The following is a 6,585-nucleotide window of genomic DNA, read 5'->3' as shown; positions in this document are numbered from 1 at the left end:
TTTATTTTGTACTTGTCCGTGAGAACAATGAGAAATAGAATGAAGAACACTAGAACAAGTCGTACATGTTTCATTTGATGCACAATGAGAATGGTTAGGGAAGGAAGATACTTGGTTCACCGAGTTTTGGTTAATCAAAAATTGATCAAACCTTTGAGATAAAGACTTCATTTCGGTGGCTATTTCATTTGAATGGTCGACTTGATGTAAGCCAACACTCTTCTTACCTTATGAATTTCTACCATTCTTGGATGATAATGTTCTATGCAAATAATTTTCACTCATGCTCTCATAAAGACGCCACACGTCATCCTCATGCCTATCAATGTATGAGCCACCCATGGAAGCATCAACCATGCCTTTGTAATTGTCTGATAAGGTCTCAAAGAAATATTGAACTAATTGCCATTTGGGCATGTCATGATGTGGACACTTCCTAAGCAATTCATTAAAGCGTTCCCATGCCTTATGAAATGTTTCTCCATCCCTATGTGAAAATTCTCGAATTAAGGTTCTCATGGCATTGGTCTTAGAAATCGGATAGTACTTCTTCAAGAACTCTTATTGCATTTCTATCCAAGAAGTGATTGAAAAAGGCCTAAGATTGTTAAACCAATACTTTGCTTTGTCTTTTAAGGTGAATGGAAAAAGTTTGAGTCTTAAGACCTCTTCTGGCATGTCCGTATATTTTACGGTGGAACATACTTCTAGAAACTCATCCAAATGCTTGTAAGGTTCTTCACTTGGAAGTCCAAGATAGTTAGAAAGCATTTGAATGGTTTATGGCTTAATTTCATAGTGATGTACTCTAAATGGTGGCAATTGAATGCATGTGGGTGCATTGTATTCATTAGGCACATAGTGATCTCTTAAAGTAAGTGGAGGATTAGCAATTTGAGGTGCAACATGGGCACCTTGATTTTGATTTCCTTGAATGATGGGAGGTTGTGGAGCATACATTGGCCTTGGCATTCCAAATGGAACTTGGCCTTGTTGTTATTGTGGTTGGTGAATGAATGGCCTAGGCATGTCTAATGGTACTTGCATGTTCTCATGATGTACATTTGGATGGAGGATACCTTGTTGGTCTATGTGACCAAGGTCCTCTACATGCTCTTCATTATTGCCTTCCATTGATGTAATGGATTGGGTAGAACTAGAACTTCCTCTTCCCCTACGATTTCTAACTACGGATTTAATATGCAAATCAAGAGGGACAAGAATTGGTCTTAGTGATCTACGACCATGCATGCACAATGTAAAAACACACAAACACAATGAATGAACAGGCACTTCGACTTCACAGTAGTTCAATAAATCTTCCTCCACAAACACTTAACCCATACTCCTATGCTTTAACAACAATGATGCAAAGAACAATTAAAAATGCCTCCACGCGGGCTCACGATTTATCTAAGAATTTAAAAACAAGCCTCCATGCGAGCCAATGATTTAACTAAGGGATTGAGTAAGAAAAAGGTCACAAAGGTCCTTTAGCACTTCAACTCCAAATTTATAGCTTAGCTTAGCAATTTTTTAATTTTTAACATTTTTCCTTGCTTGCTTAGCTCCTTTGCTTGGTGGCTCCTTTACTTGCCTCCTAGCTCAATGCTCCTTGTCAAAGATGAACAAACATAATAAGTAACAAAAAGAAAATTAAAAATAATGTAAAGACACGATCAAAAGAGTACTAATTCCTAATTGATACCGCAAATACGACGTTGCCTAATCCCCGGTAACGGCGCCAAAAACTATGGTCGTCGTCCTACCATAAGCTTAAGAGTGTGCATTAAGGCGAGGGCCAAGTTTTACATTTATAAAAGCCACTACTACCTTCACTAAAAATATAGTTAAGGCGAGTAGGGATCGTCCCAAGGGATTGGAGTGCAATTTGGTTGTGGAATCCCTATTAGGGTTAGTAGGTCGAGTGATCAAACAAATGGTTGGTTGGTTGGTTAAACTAGAGAGAAAATTAAACTAAATAATTGAATGCAATAAAGAGTAAGTAAGAGAGAGAGAACTTGGGGTTTAGAGGTCACCACCAAGTAATACTTTTCTACACCCTTAACAAGTGACTAATGAGGGAAATGTGTTGCAATATTGATGTGTGTGTGTGTGTTTGGTTGATTTAATTAGCAAGGGTGACCAATCAAGTATATATTGTCTAAGCAACATGTGAAAAGCACAAAATATCTAACAATTAAGTATATATTGTCTAAATAACATGTGAAAAGCACAATATATCTAGCAAGTCATTAATTATTTCATTAAGCTCACAAGCCAAATACACCACAAGGTTAGAGACATATGCTACTTGCATTCAAAAGTATGGAATATCAACAAACAAGCATGGATTGTCCTCCAATCTAACAACTATGCTACCACTACACTACAATTAAGCTAAAGACATGAAATTAAACTAATTAAGCTACGGGAGATGCACAATCCATCAAGAAATGAGCATGAACCATCTAGAAAATTACAAGAGCATTCCATTAAGCATAATGTTTTGACAATCTTTAGATCTATGACATTAATACACATAGACATGCATCAATAACACAAGAAATAGAGACAAACACATGAACATCTATCTAGCATACATAGACATATGGATAGAATGAAATGATCAATTGGAAGCATTAAACAACATAAATCATTGAATAAACAAGATCTATATATATAAAAGTACCAAAACATGTATTACAATACTAATCCCTCAATAATACAAAATCAAGATGTAGAAAGCATGCTTGGGGCTAACTCTAGCCCCAAGAGGATGTCTAGTTACTCATGGTAGTGCTTCTCCAACCCTCAAGGGCTAACTCCATGGTAGAGATTTGTTCATTGGTTGATGAAGAGTCTCCAATGGTGTCTCTAGCCTCCTCCTCCTCTAAGCTTGCTCTCTAAGAGTTCTTACAAGGTATGAGATGATATGATGTGATATGATGTAAAAAGTAATCCTTATCCTTATATAGGCAGGTCAAAATGACACCCAAAATAAGCTGGGGTCGTACAACAAATACTCCCCAATGATTAGATAAATGACAACTTTTTGTGAGCTGGAGATTTAACTTTTTTGCACTGGAGGAAGTTCGATCGATCGAACCTTGGACTTGGATCGATCGAACATAGCTGAGATCTATCGAACTGAAGTTGGATCGATACTCAATGGCGGCACTTTTTGGATAAAGACAAATCTGAGATATTTTGAAGATATTTTTGGGAAAAGGACGAAAGTGGTTGGTAGGGTGGTACAACTAGATAAGATCAATCATTTGGATAAGGACAAGATAGTTTGATCGATCGAAGAATGATGTTGGATCGATCGAGCTTTTGAGATCTCTGAAAATGTCATCATTGCTCTGATCCATCTTGAAGTGTTGAGATCGATCATGTTGGATCGATCGAACCTTGATTTGAGATCGATCGAAGATGTTGAATTCCACCTTTTTCTTCCTTTTGCTTCCACTTGGCTCCTTTCTTAGATTCATCCCAAAATTGCTTCATTTCTGCTCTTATTTGGCTGAGTTAGCTTATTTTTAGGATAAGTGCCTGAAAATGGAAATAATACGAAATCAATCTAAAACGGTAAAGTAAGATAGATAAAGGTACTAGAATGCCTAAGCTTAAAGGGGTTTAAATACGCACTTTTCAGCGCTCATCAATATACATTGGGAATCTTACTTGTTTCATTTAATCTGTATTACTATTTGGACCTGCCGGGTAGGACTTTAAGCTGAGTATATGGATTTCAAGTTTCATCTTCATCTTCTTCTTCTTCTTCTTTTTCTTCTTGGTATTGTAAAAACTCTCAGATTTGACTTTTGACTATAATATTATTGCTTGTAATGCTAAAATAATGGGAGTGTAGCAGCTGGTCACTATTTGACAATTTTATTCAAATCATAATTTCAAAATGTTATGCATTCACTTTGACTACAATATATGTTCACTAATTTCAAATTGGGCCAAAAGGCCATATATCCAAAGGCTAAAAGAGCCTCACCTGACCTCTTTGGCCATTTTGTAGGTCTGTATAGCATCGTTCTTGAAAAATTCAAATCATTGTTCTTTATCACCTAAATTTTCTTTTAGATTTTTGATCAATTTACCATATCTTTATATTATTGAATAAGCTTGTGTATTTCTTTCCCCTGATGTTTGCCTTTTTTTAATCCTAACTACATACTCTGAAGTTTGGAAGAAGCCCCTCAATGTTCTGATCAAGTTGCATACATCGATGTTGCTGAATCTATGCTTAATTTTTGAAGTATACCAATTCTTTCTTTTTAAAGATGGATAATATGAGGGAATAATTTCGTAATTTTCATTTGTAGAATTAGCCAAAAGACTAAAATCTTAAAAGAAGTTAAAAGGCTAGGATGTAGGTGATATATCCTTTTTGAGTATTTTAAACACTTTGAAGTTAGTTCTACAATATATGTTCACTAATTTTTCTTTTTCTTTTTTAAATCATAATTTGATATTTAAAAAGAATTTTTAATAATTGTAAATTTTTACAAAATGTAAAAATAATATATATCCACGTAGTTATAATAAAAATACTTATAATTGTTAATTTTTATTTAATTTAGAATTCTTAAAGACACAAAATTAATCACACTATAAACATAAAAGTAACATATATTTACGTAATTTATACTATAAAACTTAAGTGTCTACGTATTCCATAATCGCACAATCTTACTAATACCCGATATGACAGCAAATTCTTGCCTCCACTCATTTTAAAATAAATTTATATCTATATCTATATCAAATTTAGATAGTTTAAAATATTGATTTATAAAATAATTTATCTAAATTTATAATTTTTATTAAAATCACCATCACATCAAATTCAGCAAGTAAAATTTTGACAATTTTATTTGAATTTTTAATACGTGCATTGCATGTACTCTTTGCTAGTATATACCACTTTCTATACATGTTAAAGCATCTAATGAGCATGGACATTGTTTATATGGTTCAACTTTAGGATTTTTAACTACTAATTAAGCAGAGGACGTTATACTAGATTTCTAGAATCGAGCATAGACATTGTTTTGGGGAGAGAGATACATGTTTTCAATAGGCCCACGTCTCAAGAAAACCCATGCTTCAAAATATTATGAAATAATCCTTTTAAGATCTCTCCCATGTAAATCTTAAATCTTGTAAAATTATCTACCAAAAAAGGTACATTTCTAACTTTTGCTCCACGAAATCTTCACTATAGTTGTTAACTCAAGAATTAACCACTACTTTTGTGGCCCATTTTTTGCAATTCTCACGTCATGGTGACCAAAACAATGCTCTGTAAACTTTGCATAAAGGTCATGATGACCAAAGTAATATGGCTATAACTTTCCACAAGTTAGCAGTGAAAGAAAACATTTATATTTGTTGATGATGGATTCTGCGTAACTCAGATCTGATCTGACTTTCTGAACAAAGAGAAGAAAAGATAAGCCTACAAATACTGGTGTGTTACCGGTGGAGTAAGCTCCGACAAACAAGTCAGTGTGAGAAGTAATTTCTCTAGAGAAATTAAGAAATTGAATTAGGATTTATTGCGTACCTTTAAACGTCGATTAGCTCCCTTTATTTATAGGACTTAGGTCAGGATGTCACATAGAGTTACTGCTGTCTTCATCCTTATCGTAATCTGTAGGTTTAATCCTTATCTTAATCTGTAATCCTTATCGTAATCTGTATAACCTATCTCAATCTTATGAGATAGCGCGTTAATTTAACAACCTTCCCTTATTCACAGGTATTTAATTTATACCTCCATCAGTTGCCCCCCATTTCAGAGGATTGCTTGTCAAACCACTAGAACGTCAATTCCCAAATATTACATAATAATAGATAGTTAGAATTGTAGTAGAGCCTTGTTCATTAGCCTGATTCATATTGCCAATTCCCAAATATTACATAATAATTTATTTTTATTTTATTTTTAGGACCGTAGATGTCTTTGAGATATTTTTCGTAGTACTACATTGGCAGCTCGTATATGTGGCAAGCTGCCATGCTGGCAACCTACCTCTCGGCATATAGGTAACTCATATGGGGCTACCAGTGTGGTTGTCCTATTCGAGGATTAACTCCTAATCCTATTCTACCTTGTAAAAGTAAAGTCCTATGCAAAATAGCCCGCTAGGAGCTAATTGTCCCTCATGAAGCAGATTTCTATTAGAATTCCACTATAAATATCTTCCTTATCTATTTATGTTCTTCTTCTATAAATCGAGATGGTTTGAGTAAATTCATTCAAATTACTTCCATCTTCCAGAAAGCCAAGTAGTACCAGTCGTAGTGATACGGTAAGTTCAATGCCCCTGTTTTCTATTTTATAGGTTATTGTGAAGCTAAGCTCTTGCATACAGTAGCGTGTGTTACTGCCAGCATGTTTCACCCAGAATCCAACACTATGTCAGACGAGGAACACCACCAGTCTGATTCAGCTTTGTCAGAGACACATCTGGTACAGGATATAGCAGGCTCCCTTACCCCACAAGATCTAGATCGGATCAGGAAAACTTATTTAATTCCAGATAGTGTCGCTCTCAAACTTCC

The 6,585-nt window shown here is 34.8% G+C and overlaps 1 non-coding gene across 1 annotated transcript; it reads left to right on the top strand.

Annotated features, from left to right (window-relative positions):
- Positions 1 to 415: 415 nt before the first annotated feature.
- On the top strand, positions 416 to 522 carry LOC132267971 (small nucleolar RNA R71). The gene has a single exon (XR_009469145.1). It is a non-coding gene; the product is annotated as a small nucleolar RNA R71 (small nucleolar RNA).
- The last annotated feature ends 6,063 nt before the right edge of the window (positions 523 to 6,585 follow it).

Source organism: Cornus florida, unplaced genomic scaffold, assembly GCF_030987335.1.
Source record: "Cornus florida cultivar Cherokee Brave unplaced genomic scaffold, ASM3098733v1 CherokeeBrave_3.0.0_Hap2_Chr07, whole genome shotgun sequence".
Lineage (NCBI taxonomy): Eukaryota > Viridiplantae > Streptophyta > Magnoliopsida > Cornales > Cornaceae > Cornus > Cornus florida.
This window is presented reverse-complemented; position numbering and strand designations above follow the sequence as displayed.